The sequence below is a fragment of the Phascolarctos cinereus genome, unplaced genomic scaffold (genome assembly GCF_003287225.1).
Source record: "Phascolarctos cinereus isolate Bilbo 61053 unplaced genomic scaffold, phaCin_HiC Scaffold_2;HRSCAF=192, whole genome shotgun sequence".
NCBI lineage: Eukaryota > Metazoa > Chordata > Mammalia > Diprotodontia > Phascolarctidae > Phascolarctos > Phascolarctos cinereus.
In genome coordinates this window covers 101,046,304-101,067,772 of record NW_027555625.1, presented here as the reverse complement: position 1 = coordinate 101,067,772, position 21,469 = coordinate 101,046,304, and positions in this window count along the sequence as shown.

Genomic DNA, 21,469 nt, shown 5'->3' with positions numbered 1-21,469 from the left:
GGGTTATTTTGAGAATAAAATGAGATAATATTTAAAAAAAACTTCACAATTCCAAATTAAAGTCAATTAAATTAAAAGCACAGTTAAATTAAAACACAATTAAAGTGCTATTTGAATGCTAGCTATTATTACTATCATTACTATTGTCATTAAAAACATTTTAGGAAATTACATACCAACATAAAGTTTAAAAAATTCTTAGGCATTTGAAGATCATCTTAATTGCCTTCCGTAGTCTCCTTCCTATTATAAGTTGCTGTTCATGTAGAATTAGAGATGTTAGCCTCAGTTTATACTACTAATTAAATAGCTCTCTATCCACATTAATGTAGCTATTCCATCAATAATAATAATAATAATAGCCAATATTATATAGCACTTTGAGATTTGCAAAATGCTTTACAAATATCGACCTATTTTATCTTTACAACAGCCCCAGGAGATAGGTGACATTTTTATCCCCAGTTTTACAGATGAGAAAACTAAGGCAAACAGAAGTTCAGTGACTTACTCAGAATCACACAGCTAGTGTGGGCCTATTTTGGAACTCAGGTCTTCTTGACTCCAGGTCCAGAACTCTATTCACTGCACCATTTAGCTTGCTTTCATCAAGTACAAATTATAACCCATCTAAACTTTCATATCCTGTATTGGTCTCATTCGTTTTTATTACATAGACTATACAAAGGTTCAAATTATTTTGCTGAAGGTTTTACATTAGGTCTTTTTGCATTTGAAGAGTACCAAGAGAACACTAAGATTGTATGTCTGTCATCTTTCATTCCTGCCACATGACAGGTTCATTTTTTTATCACATATTTCCGCAGTGATGTTCCTTGATGCCACTTAATGAGTGTAAGTTATTGAAAATATGCTAGAATATACTTGTCAACTATGTGTGTGTCTCCATCACTTTTTGATCACTAGTAACCTTAATTCCCTAGAGATCCTGGTGTTCTAAGATTTGCAGCTATTGTGTTATCAGGTGAATATGTGTCTTGAAAGGATGGCTCTCTCTACTAGGGTGCAGTTTGGTATTGTTCAAATTACTGTACGATATTCCAAATTCGACTTACCCTGTTTTCTTATACATATATGTATACATGTATGGACACATATATACATATTTCTGTATATATATATATATGTATATTTCCATGCATGCACACACACACATGCACTCACACACACATACACATATATATATATGAATACATACCTTGCCATTAATCCATATGCCAGCCTATACTCACATATATGTAGTGAAGATCTAACCCAATGATAATAATAATGGACATATATCATATATAGAAGATTGTAAAGATTGACAACAATTTCTATATGCTTTCTTATTTGAGCCTCAGAGCAATTCTGTAAAGCTATTCCTATGAGTCTTATTATACCCATATTACAGATTGAGTACACTGATGCTGAGAAAGGTAACATGGCTTGCTCATGGTCACACAGAGAGTGTGAGACAGAATTTAAACATAAGCCTAGCACATTAGCATCCTGCTATACAGCTGCACATCATAATTTGGATATAATTAAATCCATTTAGTTTTTCTTATAGGTATTGTTAGGATTATTTTGGATAATCACAGATCTTAATGAGGATGCCCTGTAGTGTTCTGGGGCTTGATGTGATTAGCAAAGTATTACAAACAGGAGAATCTAGGTGGGGCTGCATAGATGCATATCTGTATCTATATCCATGTCTATATGTCCATATATCCATGTCTATATTTAGCATAACCATGAAGTGAAGAAATACAAACATATGTGAAGTTGTTAAATACAAGGTAGTTTGAGAGGGAGGACCTAGCAGGTGGGATGAGAAAAAGCTTCATTTAGAGATGGTAGTTGAGCTGCATTTTAAAAGATGGTATGACGTAAAGGTAGAGAGAAGTTATATTCCAAGCTTAAGAAATAGCTGGTTCAAAGGCATGAAAATGGGAGATTGAGTGGCATGCATGAGGAAGAGAGAGAAGGCTAGTTTGATTAAATTGCAGAGTTCCAGAGAGGAAGCAATGTCCAATGAGGCTGGAAGAATAGAAATGGGGTAAGTTTGAAAGGGGCTTTAAAAGCTAAACAGAGGAGTTTATATTTTATTCTAGAGGCAATAGCAAGCCACTGGAGTTGATTTGGTAGGGGCGTCACCTGGTCAGGTCTGTGCTTTGGTGGCAATGTGTAGGGTGGATCACTGTGGTGATCTACTTGTGACAGGGAGACATTAGGAGGTGCTTGCTATTTTACAAAAACTTCTTTCAAGATTTGTCCACTTCCTGTCAAAATTTTGTTAGTATAGAATTGGTCTGGTGAGGATACTCTTTCCTCATCTTTTAAGTGCCTTTTTAATTTGTTTCTAAATTACTGCAGAGGTTCATGTGTTAATGTACAAATAGGGTGCCTCTGGCACTGATAATTTGAAAAAAATAGATTGTTATGAAATTGTTGACATATTTTGTCCATTTTGCACAAATTTGTTGTTCTTCTAAAAGCTCATCTATGAACATTATTGGGATCAAGTGCTTTATTTTGGTCTCACACAAAGATTTCTTAAATTCATTTTCATTTCTACTGCTTTTCAACCTTCCTGAGGGTGACTTGTTGTAATCTTCCACTATAATTCTCCATGGTTTTTGCAAAACATTTTTACTAAAAGACTTGTGGCCATCTTTTTTGCTTGGCAAGAGCAGCTTGTGTTTGCTGGTGAAGATAATTTCTGGGCTTTTTAGTTTTTTTCTTGTGCCTTTAATATCAGAAGCCTTCTAGATCCTTATTAGGTTTCCTTTGCTGAGTTCTGAGAGCAGCTCCTTTGAAGACCAGACTTCATAAGCATGAGGCTGTGTTGTGTTGCAGACTATAATTTGCTCATTAAAAATTTTTTTAAAAACTTTTTGAAAAGAGCTCTCAGTGAGGAAATCCCACTCTCAAAGCATGTAGACATGCTATTTGCAATTTTTAGAATTATAAGGATACTAGGAGATAAAATGACTATGCCAGGATTATACAACGTGTTACACACAAGTGGAACTTGAACCCAGGTTTTCGTGACTCTGAGACCAATACTACACCATGGCGCCTCTCCAGTTTAATAATTAGATTACATATAATCATAGAATCCTGAAGTCAGAAAAGACCTCAGCAATGATTTATTCTAACTCCTACTCTATACAAAATATAGTCTCAGAAGCTTTGATTTCTATGATTAATCCGTTCTACAATTATTCATTGTTTCCTATTATGAATAAGATGCTAGGCATCCATTTCTAAAAGATTTTAATTCATTTCAACCAGCACTTAGTAAGTGACTACGCTGTGTAAGATTCTGTGCTAGGTGTTAGAGATACAAAGACGAGTTTATATTCAAACATGAGCTTTTTTGAACATTAATGATCCTTTCATTAGAAAAAGGGAAGTTAGGAAAAGAGAGTGCTTTGAGAAGAATGATGATGAAATCTGACTTTTGTATATTGAGTTTGAGATGCCTGTGAGAGACTTACAGGTGAAGATTTCCATAGAGCATTTGATAATGTATGCACAGAGTTGAAGAGAGATTAGGTTTTATAGATGGCACAGTGGATAGAGTGCAGAGCCCAGAGCCTGGATTGACTTTCATCTTTCTGAGTTCAAATCTGGCTGTGTAACTCGGGCAAGTCACTTATCCCTGTTTGTCTCAGTTTCCTCAACTGTAAAATGAGCTGGAGAAGCAAATGGCAAGCCACTTCAATATTTTTACCAAGAAAACCTCAAATGAGGTTGTGAAGAGTCAGACTGACTGAAACATACATATATACAATATATATGTATACAGATATGTATGTGTTTACATATATATTTATAAATATATATGTGTATAAAATCCAGCTAGATAGAACACAAATATACAACTTATTAAATGTGATACATAAAATACATGTGTATGTAAAATCTAGATGGATAGAATACAATATATACGCATATACATGCACACACTATACATACATACATACATACATACATACATACATACATACATACACCCATACACACATGTCCAGTTAAATTAAACATTAGTGGCAGGTCAGGGTAGGGTCAAGAACACAACTGGAAGAAGGAGGTTAGAGAAGGAACACCTCTTCATCAGTGACTGGAGCAAAGAAAAAGTGAATGGTTGATGATACACAGGTGTTTTGCTATATGAGGTAGTACAGAAGAGAAAGCTCACAATGGATGACTTATGTTTTCTTAGGTAAGTAGAAGATTAGGTTCCTCTGCTGAAAAAACATGAAGAGGAGGATCTTTTTTCAACAGCTTGCAGAGATAGGAATGGGATTAAGAATAACTACTGCGGAAGAATGTGAAGAAGTTCTATGCTACCTGGGGACATATTGAATGAAACTGTAGTATTTCTCCTCTCTCACCCAAATAATCTCAGTGATTTTACCTATAATGTATAAATGAGATCTATTCAATTCTTAAATGTTTATGAAAGCCCCACTGCTTATTATTGCAAGTATATAGGCCCATAACCTCACTTAGCCTTGATTTTGCAGGGATATTTCCTTTATACAGAAAATAGATGTTGACCGCTATGCAAATTTTCATGGCACATTGGCAAAAATGTATACATTATATATACTGTGGGGCATTAAGTTTGTTTAGAGTCCAGCTTCATAACTAATTCTACACAAAGTAAGTCAGTGAAGAAACTTGTATTAAGCATCTACTGTTTGCCAGGCACTACAATAAGCTCTGGGGTTACCAAGAAGGGTAAAAGTCAATCTTTGCTCTCAAGTAACTCATAGTCCAATTAATGGGGCGAGATAATAAGCAAACAACTATGTACATACATATATAATCAGTTGGAAATAATAAATAAAAGAATGGTGCTAGAATTAAGGGGGAGGGTAAAAGACTTCTTATAAAATGAAAAAATTTAGCTGGGACTTGAAGGAAATGCAGGAGTTGGAAGTAAGTAGAGTGAGCATTTTAGAAATCAGGGGCAATCAGCCAAAATCCCCAGAGCTGGGAGACTGAGTGTCTGATTTGGGGAACAGCAGTGAGGCTAGTGGCAAAATCACAGAGTATATGTGGCAAGCAGTATAAGAAGACAGGTAGAATTGGAGAAGGTTAGATTACGAAAGGTTCTGAACTCCAAAGAGAGGGTTTTATATTTGATTCTGAAGGTGATGGAGAGCCACAGGGGCTTATTAAATAGTGGGTTGACATGGTCAGACTGTGCTTTAGGTAGATCACTTTGACGGATGAGTGGAGAATAGACTAGAATGGGGAGAAACATGTTCCTGGGAGATCAAAAAGCAGTTTGTTGTAATAGTCCAAACATGAGATGATAAGTACCTGCACTGGGGTAGTGTCAGTGTTAAAGGAAAGAATGGGGCATATGTGAAAAATGTTATGCAGTTAAAATCATCAGGCCTTGGCAACATATTGTGTATGGAGGGGAACAGAGGGTGAGGAGTCAAGTATGACAGTTAGGTTGTGAGCCTTGGTGACTGGGAGGATGGTTGATATCCTAGACAAAAAAAGAGAAGTTAGGAAGAGGGAATGGTTTTTGGGAAAAGATGGTCAGTTCAGTTTTGAATACGTTGAGTTTCAGATATATACAGGACATCTAGTTCAAGATGCACAATAAGCAGTTGCAAATGAAAGACTTACAGATTTGATATCCCATGAGAAGAGAAATTTGGATTTTCTACCCTGAAAAAGAAAAGAAAAAAAAGTTTTATGAGTGTAGATCCATGATATTTCTTTGCTATGTAATGGAGAAGGAGAGACGACAACCATACTACATAGATTTTTTTTAAACATGGGGCAAACCAAGCACCAAAATGATGGAAGATGAACTTTCATTTCTAATCAGGACACAACTCATGCAGGACATTTATATTCCAAACAATTGTAATGCTGTGTCACTAGAAAGGAATACTTTATTTCAAAACACTTTTCCTGATTAATACCAACTCCAGATTTACAAGGTGCTTTCCTTACAACAGCCCTCTGAGCTATTACAAGTATTTTTCCCATCTCAAGCGCTTGGTGAACTAATTCAACTCTATACTGTTTTTGTCTTTGAATTCCTACTCCTTTTATCGTATTGACAATTATGCCCTGCCAAGTCTCAGCCTTGCATCACTCCCACCATTCACCTCCTTCACTCCTATACTCATGCTTCTGAACAAAGGTATGAAAAATGTACCTATCCCTCCCTAACCTCTCTGCTGACCTCTAATCTAACATTTACAACTGCGTTTCTGGCATCTCAAACTGGATGTTCATTAGACGTCTTAACATATCCAAATCAGAACTCATCATCTTTCTCCTTAAAACTTCTCTGCCTCCTACCTTCTTGATTATTGTGGAGGGCAACACTATCCTCTCAGCCCTTCTGGCTTTGAACCTAGGTGTTATCTGTGACTTCTTACTATTAGTCACCCCTATATGCAAGCTGTTTCCAAGGCCTGTTGATTTCACCTCTGTAACATTTTCCCAATACACCGCCTTCTCTCCTCTACCTCTGCCATCACTGTAGTGTACTCCCTCATTACCTCAAACCTGGATGATTGCAATAACTTGCTGGTGGGTATGCATGCCTCAAATCTCTCCCTACTCTAATCCATCATTCATTCAACCACTAAAGTGATTTTCCTAAAACACAGTTCCTAACATGTTACCTCCCTACTCAGTGGCTCCCTATCATATCTAGCATTGATTACAAAATGCTTTGCTTGTTATTCAAAGCCTTTCATAACTTAGTTCTCTCCTATCTTTCCAGTCTCCTTGTAGCTTTCTCTCTGCCATGTACCCTTCAATCCAGTGACATTGGACTTCTGGTTGTTCCATGATCAAGGTACTCCCATCTCTCCATTCCAGATATTTTCTCTGGCCGTCCCGCATGGTAGAATATTCTCAATCCTCAACTTGCCTAACTTTTTTGGCTTTCTGCAATTCCCAGCTAAAATACCATCTTTTATAGGAAGCCCTTTACAATCCCTCTTATAGAACCATCCATCCGTTATTTCTTATTTGTGCAATAGATAGCTTGTTTGTACGTATTTGTTTGTGCTCTCCCTCCTTAAGAGCAGGTATTGTATTTTGTCCCCTTTTTGGTTTCCAAGTACTTAGCATAGTGCCTGACACATAATAGGTGAATAAATGTTGATAGGTTGGTTGATCTTAGCCTGATTTTGTAGATGAACAAATCTCAAAACGGTTTCACTGAAAGAGAAATTTAGCTATAGCTTTGTTTGTGCTATTTTGTTTTCTTGAAACAAGAAAGGCTTTTTGAGAATATCAGTAAAGCAGCTAAATGAAGTAGATTCTACTTTAGGCAAAGAAACTCTCAACAAATCAAAATTAGGTGACATTAATCCAATTTTGTAGGCTAAGGAGGTGCATTTTTTCCTCTTTAAAGTAATTTTTAGGGAAGTCTAATAGCAATGCAGAGTCAGACACTAAAAGGCCTCAGCTATGATTTCCAGCTTGGCAGGCCTCAGGTCCCAGGACATAGATTAGAAGTGGGAATAGCAGTACCACTGCCATCAGCAGTCTCACCTTCACTACTGGCACTTCACCTGAGAGTAAGGAAGATTGTCCTGCCTCTGACATGTATGTGCTGTGTGACCCTGGGAAAGTCACTTAAATTCTCATTGCTCTACCAGCTCTCTAAGACTTTCTAAGGTTACAGAAAAAATATCAACCTGAATTGCCCCAGGGAATTTTCTTATTAGGAGTTTCCTATATATATATTTTTTCATGAATACTAAAGTAGGGGAGGCGCTATAGATGTTGCATGTATTTTCAGATGAAGTCACTGAATTATTAATTTAACTTAACTGATTTACTGTGTTGCAAGAAACTTTGATAAAATGGGAGTAATCTGTAAATGTTTGTAATATAAAAACAAAAGGCTTCCTGTAAAAGGTAGGATTTTAGTTGAAACTTAAAGGAAGATAGGGAAGACAGAAACTGGAGATCAGGAAGGAAAGCATGCCAGGTATGGGGACAGTCAGTAAAAATGCCCAGAGGCAAGAGATAGAATGTCTTGCTCTTGGGGCATCTAGGTGGTAGAGTAGTTAGATCCCTGGACCTGGAATCAGTAAGATCTGAGTTCAAATATGATCTCAGATGTTTACTAGCTGTGTGACCTTGAGCAAGTCATTTAACCTCCATTTATGTCAGTTTCCTCCACTGTAAAATGAAGGTAATAATAGCATCTACCTCACAGGGTTATTGTGAGTTTCAAATGAGATATTTCCAAAACAATTAGTACAGTGCCTAGTACATAGTTGATGCTATATAAATGCTAATTATTGTTGTTGTTATTCATGGAACAGCAAGGAAGCCAGCGTCACTGAACTGAAGAGTATGTGGCTAGGTTATGGAAGGCTTTGGATATCATGCAGAGGAATTTGTACTGGATCCTGGGGGTGATAAGGAGCCACTAGATTTTAGGAAGTAGGGAAGAAACATCCCTGGACCTGTGCTTTAGACTCACTTTGGCCAATGTATGGAGAATAGACAAGAGTGGGGAGATACTTATGGCAGGCAGCTCTGCAGCAAATTATTACTACAATTCAGGTGTGAGGTGATTAGGGCCTGCCTGCACTGGAGTGGTGGAATGTCAAGGGTGGAAGGGGAAGAGGGTGCACTGGAGAGATATTGTTGAGTGAAATTGACAAGCCTTGGCAAGAGCTTGGATATGGAAAGTGATTGATGGTGAAGAGTTGAGGTTGGAAACCTCTGGGACTTGGAAGATGCTGGTGGCCTAGATAATGATATGGAAGTTTAGAAAGGGGAGGGTCCGAGGGGAAAGATAATGAATTAGATTTTGGACGTATGAAGTTTAAGACATCCACTGAACATTTAGTTAGAGATGTCTAAAAAGCAGTTGGTGGGAAGAGACTGGAGGTCAGCAGTGAAGTAGATAGTTTAGAGGTAGATAGGTTGGATAGGATTGAGAATCATCAGCATAAAGAATATAAATAAATCTGTGAGTATGTAAATTTCCCAAAATTCGTAATTTGATTCTCAAGTAACACTCTGAGATAGGTGCTCTTATTATTTCCCTTTTAAAGATGAGGAAACTGAGACTGAGAGAGGTGAAGCGGTTTGCTCAGGGTCATACAGCTAGTAAGATTCTGAGACAGGATTCAAACTCAGATATTTCTGACTCCAGGTTCTATGCCACACAGATGTCCTTGTTGTGTCTTCCATTAGAAGGCAAGCTAATTGTGGGTAGAGATGGGTTCATTCTTTAATATATGTCTTCAGCAAATGGCAGAGTGCCTGGCGCATAGAACATTCCTTATATATCCTTGCTGATTGATAGACTGTTGTGGTGTTGGTCCTTCATTTCTCAAAGGGGATCAATGACATCAGGAGGGCGATATCTTGCCTTGCAAGTGAATTGGATTTAACTGAGGCAGGGCTGGGCAAAGTCATCAGCCTCACTCTCTCCTCCAGAATCATCAGATTCCGGTGGTAAGGCATAGGTCAAGACCACTGGGGTGGCCCTGGATGCAGTGGCCTTTTAAAGCCAAGGTTGTTCCCAGGTCTCAGTTTGTCAGAGGCAACACTCATTTAGTAATTAAAGGCTGGATAAGAATTGAAGCAAAAACTGACCTGGTTAGCCTTCATAAAACAATCATTCTGGGAGGGGGGGACATCCCTCAGTTTAGGACCAGAACAGAAACAATTGCTATTTACACTCACTCTGAGCCAGCAAAACCCAAACAATGAGCAAGTGAGGCTTGGGCTGGGACCTATTATTGTCTAATCAATGAAAGCCAGAGGGATTTGGGTTTAAAGGAGTCAAGTTGATCCATTTGAATCACAATGGGCTTTAACAAATCCTGTTTTTTCAGAACTACATTTCAAGAAATCGTAAAAGAGTTAATTATATCACATTTTTGGGAAAAAAACCAACAATGATAGAATAAATAGGGGAGAAAAAAAGAAAAAAAATCTAGCCCCCAAAAGCCCAAGGTACCTTGCAAAGTATAAGTGATGAAAAATTATATTCCTTTGGACAGAGACCCCACAGATAAGGGTATGACTGCATGTGGACAGAGGAAGAGGAGGAAGAGAAGGGGAAGGAGGAAGAAAAGGAAGAGGAGGAGGAGAGGGTGAAGAAGAAGGAGAAGGAGGAAGAAATAGCTGCGTTGGCCAACTGGAACTGACTGGTCCCTAGGGGCCAGCTACCACTACAATAATCCCTGTGATTGATTGACTATACAAAATGAAATCAACCAATCAATATGTTTATCAAGTACCTACTCTGTGCTTAGTGCAGGGGATACAAAAAGAGTCAAAAGACACTCCTTCCCTTCAAGGAATTTACATCTAATGGGGGAGACAACATAGGGTTGGGGAATGCTTTATGTAGAAGGTGGGGTTTTATTTGGGACTTAAAAGAAGCCAGGGAGGTCAGTGGTCAGAGCAGAGGAGGCAGAAGAGGTCCAGAGCCAAAAGATGAAGTATCTTATTCTTGGAATAGCTTCCTGGCTGTCCAATGTCACTGGCTTGAAGAGTAGTATCAGAGAATAGATGTAAGAAGACTGCTAGGTAGGAGGGGGCTAGGACTTTGAAAGCCAAACAGCATTTTGCATTTGCTCCTGGAGGCAGTAGGAAATCATTGGAGTTTATCAAGTAGTGGAGTGACATGAGAATCACTTTAGTGGCTTAATGGAAGAAGGATTGGTGTGGGGAGAGACTTGAGGTAGGAAGACCTACCAGCAGACTAGTAAATATAGCTAACTAATGCTGTAATAAAGCGATGAGGGCCTGCAGCAGAGTAGTATCAGTGTCAGAGGAGAGAAGGCAGGGAGTATTCAGGAGATGTTGCAAAGGTGAAACTGATAGGCCTTGGAAACAGCTTGGATATGGGAGGTGGTGAGAGATGGTAAAGAACACAGGATCACTCTTAGGTTGTGGACCTGAGGAACTGGAGGATGTTCTTGCCATCTACAATGATAGGAAAGGTAAGAGTGGATGAGGATTTAGGGAGAAAGATAATGAGTTCTCTTTTGGACATATTGAATTTGAGATGTCTACTGGGCATCCAGTTCAAGATATCTGAAAGGTAGTTGGAGATGTGAGACTAAAGGTCAACAGAGAGATTGGGGCCGTATAGGTAGATTTGAGAGTCGTCAGGATAGAGGTGTTAATTAAGGCATGGGAGCTGATGAGATCATTAAGTGAAGTGGGATAAAGAGAGAAGAGAAGAGGGTTCAGGACAGAACCCTGAGAGACACTTTCAGCTACAGGAAGTGATCTGCAGGAGGATCCAGGGAAGGAGCTAGAGGATTCTTCAGATAGGTAGGAGGAAAACCTGGAAAGAGTGAAGTCCCAAAAACCTAGAAAAAAGAGAATATCAAGGAGGAGAATGTGATCAACAGTGTCAAAGTCTAAAGAGGTCAAGGAGAATGAGGACTGAAAAAAAGCCATTAGATTTGGAAACTAAGAGAACATTGATAACTTTGGAGACAGAAGTTTTAGCGGAATGATAAAGTTGGAAGCTAGACTCTAAGGGGATGACAAAGGGAGCAGTCTGGTGGTAGAGATGAGATAGAATGGGATTGCTTGAACAAGTGGAGGTTAGCCTTGGTGAGGAGTGAGGCCTTGTGAGACAGGAGTGAAGGAGAAGAAATTAACAGAAGACACCTGAATGATAGGAAATGAGGAAGAAGGGAGGAGAGGAAATTTATGACCAATGGTCTTTATCTATAAAATATGAGGCAGGGTTCTCAGCTGAGAGAGTCAGGGGAAGGCAAGGCATAGGAGATTTAAGGAGAAATGGAAAGGTTTGGAAGACCTGATGTGAGAATGGGAATGGGATAATGAGTTGACAAGGCAGGTATAGTAGGATTGCCCAGGGGCAGTGAGAGCCCAGTTGAGGTTATGTAACATAAATTTATGGTGGACCAAGCCGGAAAGGTTGTGGGGATATTCATCATTATTGAGATTTTATTGGTTCAGACCATATTACATTGGACCATATTACATTACTAAGGCTTCCCCTTAGTACTAAGTATATAATAAAACCATATAGAGTTCTGTTCCATTGGGCAGATCCAGAGAAAGCTGAGAACAGGCAAAATTCCAGGGACCTATACGGTCGTGTTCTTATGTAGGATACCACCCTAATTTTTTTGGTTCCTCTTATTAAAGTAGGATGAATTGGGGATTGCAAGGGAGATACTTCCTTTGTATTGTGAATGAAATACTTAATTTAATAATGAAAGGCAGAGTCTAGGCTTTGCTTCTCCACATTGTATCTCACATCCTGCTGATCCTCCAGTGCCCATGCCACATGCTCAAACTGAATTCTTGGCATGCATTCCAAAGACTGTGGCATAGCGACTCCCACAACTAGGCCATATGGCTAACTTTTTAATGATGTCACCTCTGGGACCAAGAAGTTCCACCATTACCTCGCCACAGATTGGCCCAAGAACTTTGATTTCAGGTATTTTTGCCAGTCCCTCAATGCTCCCTCAATGCTACCATCTTTTTGGCCAAGATATTCTGAAACTGTCTTTCCTTCAGAGTGAAGGGCCAGATGGTTTGTGGGTGGTTCCTGGTGGGTTATGACAATGCTCAGTCTATACCCAATTCCTTTAATCTCATCAAATTGATTGGGCTTGTATGATCCACTCTGTGGTGGGAAAGAAGTGGAGGTATTATACCTATGAGAATGATAAAGTAAGGAAAGCAAAACGAAGGAATATCTGTGTATCTGTTTCTTAAAGAATCTCCCTGGAGAAACTTGTTTTTTCTTTTAAAAATATTAATATTCTAAATAGAACATAACAAAATAATGCTTATATCGTCTTAACTTCTTTATCCATAGGTATTGCTTCTTTTACTTGATAATGAAGTTTGCCTTTGGTATATAGACGCCTTAAATGGTTAAGTTTGCACATTACATAAAAAATGAGTCAATTAGAAAGAAGTTAATTTCTTTAGGTATCCACAAACATTTCTCTCACCATGTATGTATGTATCTATATACATAATATACACATGTATGTATATATGTTTATGTATGCGTATATATGCTTCAAAATACAGATAATATTTTGGGAGGCAGCTAGGTGGACCAGTGGGTGGACCTGAAGTCAGGAAAACTCCTCTTCATGAGTTCAAATTGAGCCTTAGACACCTACTAGCTGGGTAACCCTGGGCAAGTCATTCAACCCTGTTTTCTTCACTTATATTTCCTTACCTATAAAATGAGCCAGAGATGGAAATGGCAAGACACTCCAGTATCTTTGCCAAGAAAACCCTAAATGGGGTCATGAAGAGTTAAATATGACTGAAAACAACTCAACAACAACAACCAAACAGATAATATATAGGCAGAGAATGTATTTAGGGAGTGGATCTGTGATTTCACTAGTACAAGGAAATCCTGGGTGAAGAATTCCCTTTTCCAATGCAGATTAGCATCTTTGCTCCAACTTATAGTCTCAGAATAATGCCTAGACTTTAGGTCCTAGAGCACTGACAGGTTACATGACTTGCCCAGGATCACATGGCCAGTAGATGGGAGAGCCAGGCCTTGACCTTGAGTTTCCCTGGTCCTAGGCTGGCTCTTTCTCCATTAAGCCATGCTGGTTTTCATAAAGGGAATAGGGAAATAAGTATCTATTAAGCATCTACTGTGCTAGTCACTATGATAGGCCCCTTATAATATTTATCTTATTTGATCCTCCCAACAGCCCTATGAAGCAGGTGCTATTATTACCCCTGTTTTATAGTTGAAGAAACTGAGGCAGATAAAGCTTAATTGACACCGCTAATAAATGTCAGAAGCTGGATTTGAGTTAATCTTCTTGTCTCCAGTGCTTATCTACTGTACAGGTAGTTGCCTATAAATCAATGAGATTGTAGAAACAGAACAACTTAACTAGAGACAAAATGGTTTAGGCAACATGGAATGGTTGAGAGAATACAGGACTAGGAGGTTCCCAGTCAGATTTCTGATCCTGAGTTCATTACTAACTATGAAACCTGGACAATCCATGTCACTTCCCGAGGATTCAGTTTATTTGTCAAACATTAGAGTCAGCAGAATGTAGTGGAAGAAGAGGTACCTGAGGAGTCAAGGAGACTTGGGTTCAAGGCCTGCCTCTGATATATTGTATATATGACCTTGGGCATGTTATTTTACTTCTTGATGTCTCAGGAAATTCCCTAAAGTTTTGGAATCAGCATGGCTAAGGGATAGAAAATTGGATTTGAAGTAAGAAAAAACTGAGTTCAGACCCCACTTTAGAAGCTTACTAGCTGCCTGACCCCATGCAGGCCACACACATGTATGCATGAATGTTGTGTGCATGCAGGCACACATATATACATGGATATATACAAACACTTGTCCACATATAAATATATATTATAAATAATGTTCATTTTATGTGTTTTAAGTTTTCCATTACTAAAGGAATTTAAATTAGATTTTATGGTTTACCCATGCCTGTTGCAGTTTTAGAAAGGGGAAATAATTTGAACTTACTGGTCTAAGTCAAAATTACATATAATTCACAGCTGAGCTATAAATTGCATAGAAGGTGCTGATCTGCATCAGTAGAGCAGTTCACTCTAGTTTCCTATACTGATGACATCCTAGGTCTGGTTTCAATCCCTGTCTGTCAAATGGAAATAACCATAAAATAAGTAGTGCTTACTTACCTTGCTGAGTGGATTGTGAGGATCAAATGAGATGGAACATGAAAAATACTTTGCAAAGTATGAAGTAATATATGATGCAAACTGAATGTGCTCTTATGTCCTGGTACTAAAATAGAAATCTCCTTTAGAGAAAAACTGAAAAATGATTCATACCTCTCTCAAACTCTGTGGGTTTCCCAACAAAAAACATATTGTCTCCTTCTTCTTCTCTTAGAATGTCAACAGTAGAGGAATGTGCTAATTAGTCTGAGGAGGAGAGGAGAGATGAGTGAACAGAGAAAGAACAGGTAAATTATTTGAGAAACCTCGTGCTTTCAGAGAAAAGCAACAGAGAAAGCCTATTATGGTTTGCAGGTAGTCTTGGGACAAGAAAAGATGTGATTCTAATTGGTAAATCTATTTCTGAATTGGTCAAATCACTCCATAATGTACAATAAGATGTGAGAAAAAGACCAGAAATGAGCTTTGGTAATTTCTAATTTTATCATTTTTCATTAGTGAAGTAATGATAATAAAATCCAACATCCACTTGGTCCTTTAAGGAATACAATCTACTTTGATTATCTTTATCACCACCTTGTGAGGTAGGCACAGAGCGGTATTGGGATGCCCATTTTAAAGATGAGGAAACTGACTCCCAGGGGTTCTGAGACTTATGGATAGTCACAGTGCTAGTAAGCCTCAGAGCTTAATTCATTGCTTAAGTTGGTGCTTAACAAGTGTTATTTGGACTGAAATAAGTTAGAGTCACCATTCAAACTCATGTTTTTCCTCACCTCAGGTCAATCACACCAAGCTAAATAACAAAATCCAGTATTCCATAGCAACTAGGGAACAGAGTGAATCTATGTAAAAACCAATCCAAACCAAACCAAATTAAGAAATATGTATGTGGAGCCACCTTCCAATCAATAGAAAAATACCAAACTAATCAGATAATGTAAAATTTTCAGGAAAAATAGCAAAAAAGAGCACTAGATTCAGAAGCAAAGGCTCTGAGGTTAAATCATGATACTGCTATTTACTACCTATGTCAGCTTCAGCAAGTCCATTAACGTCTTTTGGTTTTCCTCATTTGTAAAATTAGGGGTGGTACCAGATAACATTTCTGACTCCTATCCAGCTCTAAATCTACGATCTGACCACTTCCAATATGAGCTGTTTTTGACACTGATACTGCAAAGGCCTGCTCTCCAGCAAAGGTGTCTCTTGCGGGTATATTGTCTTTGTTTGTTTTTTGTTCTCAAAGAGGACTAATGACATCGATGACATTTTGACTCTTAAGTGAATTGTATTTAAGAGAGGCAGGACTGGGCAAAGTCATCAGCCTTATTCTCTCCTGCAGAGCCATCGGAGTTCATCTGAAAAACATAGGTCAGGACTACTAGCGATGGGCTGGGGTGCAGTGGGGGACACTGACCTCAGTTTGTCTGAGGCAACATCCTTTCAGTAGCTAAAGGCTAGGTAAGAATTGAGACAAAAGATAGCCTAGTTTGCCTTCACAAAAGAATCAGTCTGGGAGGGGGAGACCCTCAGAGTTTCTGGCCAGAGCACAAACAATTGCTGTTTACTCTTCACTCATAAGTTAAAATCATACAAGATACATATATACCAAGGAGTTCAAATACAGGGGAAAAAAGCATGCCATTTAAACTGAAATATTCACAGAAGCACATTTTGTGGTAGCTCAAAATGAACCTGAAGCAAGTACCCAGGAAGTGAGACATGATAAATAGGTTCTGTTTGTCGTTGTTCAGTTGTTTCAGTCCTGCTTGATTCTTCATGCTGCCATTTGGAATTTTTTTGACAAATATACTGGAAAGGTTTGCCATTTCCCTCTTCAGCTCATTTTTATGGATGAGGAAACTGAGGCAAACAAGGTTAAGTGACTTGTCCAGGGTCAGACATCTAGTAAGTGCCTGAGGTTTTAATTTGAATTCAGGTTTTCCTAACTGCATCAATCTACTGTGTCAACTAGCTGCTGTTAGGTGAAAGTAATGTCTCACAGCGGGAGATGACCTAGTATTATGTTGGTATAGGGAACTCAGAGGTTAGGAAATTCTCTTTATTAATGCATATTGGAACCTTCTCTGTAACTTATAATCCTAAAGAGTGGCCTGGAGGATGGAGAGGTGATTTACCAAGGGTTACAAAGCAATTTAGTGTCAGAAGTGGGACTTAGGATCAAGGTCTTTCTGGCTTTCAGACCAGATTACTTGACACCATGTCATTCTTCCTCTCATGTTGTGTCATAAGAACCAATAAATAAAATGAATTCAGAGAAACAAAAGATTTATGTAAACTCACACAGAATAAAGTAGAATTTGATTCAGCAATACCACTATTAGGTCTACATCCCAAAGACATTAAAAAAAGGAAACGGGAAAAAGACCTATCTGTGCAAAAATATTTGTAGCAGTTCTTTTTTGGGGTGACTAAGAATTGGAAGTCAAAGGGATGACCATCAATTAGGGAATGGCTAAACAAGCTGTGGTATATATAATTGTGATGGAATATTATTGTGCTATAAGAAATGACAGGCAGGATGATTTCAGGAAAACCCAGAAAGACTTACATAAACTGATGCTAAGTGAAGTGAGCAGGACCAGGAGAACATTGTACACAGTAACAGCAGCATGGTGTGTGATGACCATCTTTGATAAACTTAGCTCTTCTCAGCAATACAATGATTCAAGACAATCCCGAAGGACTAATGATGAAGTATACTATTCACCCCCAAAGAACTGATATTGTTGAAATACAGATTGAAGCATTCTATTTTTTTTACTTTCTTTCATTCTTTTCCTTTTATTTGGATCTTCTTACATAAAATGACCAACATGGAAATGATTTACATGGTTGCACATGCATAACGTATATCTGATTGCTTACCATCTCAGGGAGGCGGGGAGGGGAGAGAGGGATAGAATTTGAAACTCAACATTAACCAAAAAAATGTTAAAAATTGTTTTAACATATAATGTGGGAAAAAATTAAATGGTAAAAAAGAAAAAAATTCACAATACATCTAATAATATAAATGTAACATACAGAGTGGTGGGCCTCACATGTGTAGTGAGCTTCCATGTAGAGCAGAACACGTCACTGTGTGTGGCTTGAAAGTAGGTAGAATAGATATCTCTAGCCTTTTCTCTCCTTACTCTTCTTCAAAGGAGACTTTCATTCCTTCCAGGAGGTGAAACAAGGGTTGGGTCTAGATGCCAACACTCTGATCTGCTCAGAGGGAGAGGGGTTACTAGAATTCTATCTTTCTGTTCACCTAAATATTGTTTTTCTAGGGGATCTGATTGGATTTGAGTGAATGCTTTGTCATTTCAGGTGGAAGGGAGGACCCCAAGTTCCATATCTAAGGCTTTACCCTTCCCCCACATACAGGGATTCCTCCTGGACTTAAGGAGTCCTGTGATAGAGGGGAGAGGGTTGAGGTTGTGCTCTCAAAATGCTTGTGAAGATTCTTCATCTGTTTTAGGTGGAAGGTCAGATAAAGTCAGACTCCCTCATATGCCAAGGATCAAAGCTAACTCAGCTCAGAATGAGACAAAAGGGGAAATTATGGGGGAAAAGCATTAAGAGTTACCTCCTAAAGTTTTTTCTCCAAGTCAAACTCACTTGAAATTTTCATTCTTCAGTTTCTCACCCTGATATGTTTCCCTTTTGTGCCCTGATTTCTTTAATTCTATTGAATTAAATGATTAATCATGTGCCTTTCCTACTGAAGACCTGTGTGACCATGACCTTTTGGCTATGATTATTCTTTCACCCTCCACCTTTGTCATTATTAAAAGTTATGAGCATTATTGCATGTAATACAAGTTAATAAAAAAGTGTGATTTGAAAAGAAAAGAGAGAATAGCAAAGAAGCCCATTTATCCAAATTGTAGCAAGACAGAAATCAGAGAAGGTATATAAAGAAGAAAATATACCAGACAATACAGAATGAGGAAGCTCTCCAACTGGGAGTGAGGTAACTCAGCTCAACCAAAGACAGGGGCCTGGATCTCACCTAAAGGTAAAATCTCTGAAGTCACGAGAGAAGCAAGTGGTAATAAGGACATGATGAAAAGTGCTAGTTCCTCTCATGTCTTCCCAGTGTCTTTTCCTTCAGCAATCTTCAATGGGATTAGCCTCTCTTATTTTCCCTCTCAAAGCTGAAGCCAGGAGCACCTGAAGCAACTTGAAGCTGGAAGAAGAATGACATTAAGGGGAGGGGAAAAGGCATTCCTCTTTACACATAAGGAGAGAGTCTCATGAAACTGGACCTTGGGACAGTGATTACATAAACAAAGGTGATCCTGAAATGTAGCAAGATTCTGATTAATTGCAATGATTAATCTTGTTCATAGAGTACAGGTGAAGGAACATTATTCATTAATTCAGTCAACCAAAAAACGTTTATTAAGTATCTGCTATACACTGGAAGCTGACATTCTATTGGGGTAGAGGGATACTTGTGGAGAATACAATGTATACAGATAAATCATATATAGATAGAGATGTATTTGTATGTCTACATATGTACAGTTACATGTATATGTAGGTATACATGCACATATACACACATTTTCAATATACCACTCTTTCCTGATTTTCTTCTTACCTATCTCACTGATCCTCCTCTGTCTCCTTTGCTAGATCTTCCTCTAGATCATACACTCTAATCATAGGTGTCCCTCAGGGTTCTGTCCTGGGTTCTCTTTTCTTCTTCTAGTATACTTTACTTGATGATCTCATTGGCTCCCATGGATTTAATTACCATCCCTATGCTAATTATTATCAAATATACCTTTCCTGCCCTAATCTTTGTCTTATGAGCTCTAATCTTATACCTTCAACTGCCTTTCAGATATTTAGAAATGGATGTCCGGGCAGTTTAAATTCCTTATGTCCAGAAAAGAACTCATGATCTTTCTCCCTAACCTTCTCTACCTCCTACCTTTCCTATTACTTTAGAAGGCAACCCTGTCCTCCCAGGCCCTCAGGCTCACAATATAGGAGTCATCCTGGATTCTGTACCATTTCTCACCTACCCATACCATTATATGAGCTGTTACTAAGGCCTGATGATTTTACCTTTGCATGATTTTTCCAATATACCCCCTTCTCTCCTATGTCATTGCCATGACTCTAGTGTAGGCCCTCAACACATTACATTTTAATTGCTTCAGTGGCTTACTGGTGGGTCTGTCTTCCTCAAGTCTCTTCTCACTCCAATCCACTCTCCATTTGTCCACTAAAGTTATTTTCCTAAAACACAGGGCTGATCAGGTCACCCCCTACTCAATAAACTCCAGTGGCTTCCTATTACTTCCAGGGACAAGTACAAAATGTTATGTTTGGCTTTCAAAGCCCTTCATAATCTAGTCTCCTCCTACCTTCCCAGGTTTCTTACACTTTTCTCCCTCAAACATATTCTTCAGTCCAGCAACCGTGGCCTCCTGGTTGTTTCAAGAACAAAACACATCTCTACACTCTGGACATTTTCTCTATCTGTTCCCCATGTCTGAACACTCTCCATTCTCTGCTTCAACTACTGATCTTCCTGGCTTCCTTTAAGTTTAAAATCCCACTTTGTACAGGAAGTCTTCCCCAACTCCTCTTAATTCCAATATCTTCCATCTTTTAATTATTTCTTATTTATCTTCTATATATCTTGTTTTGTATCTGTTTGTTTGCGTGTTGTCTCCCTCATTAAACTGTGAGCTCCTTGAGGGCAGGGATTTTTTTGGCTTCTTTTCATATTCCTAGTGCTTAGCACATTGCTTGGCATATAGTAGATGCTTAATAAATGTTTATTGATTGATGTGTGTATATGAGTATGTATATATATTTGTATTTATATTTGTATGTGTGTATGTATATGTATATATACGTATGTGCCTCTGTGTGTGTATGTATATATATATATATATACATATATATATGTATATATATATATGCAAAAAAAGCAAGCACAAATTAATCTTGAAGAGCTCCATCTGAAGGTATACGGGGGTTGTTACTTGGGTTCTTATTTAGTACATAGCATTTTAGCTGAGCTTTGAAGGAGCTAGGGCTTTTAAATCCAAGCAGAAGTGAGGAGGGAATGCATTCTAGGCCAAAACTACCCATTCAAAGTCACAAAGGAAGAAGATAGAATGCCATGAATAAGGGACAGCAAGTAGAAACAAGGATTTCTATTTTGCCTATAATAAAAAATGCATTAGGAAGAGTGAAGTGTAATAAACTTAGGAAAATAGGGTAGAGTCACATTGTGAAGAGATTGAATTCAAAACTGTGGAATTCATATATTCCCCCTAGAGGCAAGGAACCACTGGAGTTTGTGGGAAGGAGTGACATGATAAGACCACTACTTTAGGAATTTTAATTTGGCATGTGTTTGAAGGCTATATTGGAAAGGGAGATCAATTAGGAGTTTATTGTTTTTACTACAAATCAACTATTTACTTATTTCTCAATAATAATAGGTAAAATTTAGATAACACTTTAAAGTTTACAAAACATTTTATAAATATGGTCTCAATTGCTCCTTACAACTGCCTGGGGAGGTTTGTGCTATGGTTATTCCTATTTTATAGATGAAGAAATGAAGGCAGTTAGTATATATCTGAGGCTGTCCTGATTTCAGGTAATTACTGTAGCTACTGTACTAGCTGGATGCTTCAATTTTGATAGCCCAAGGGAGAGGTCATGATGGTATGAACTAGGGTAGTGGCTGAGTAGAAAGAAGGGCATGGATGTGAGAAATGTT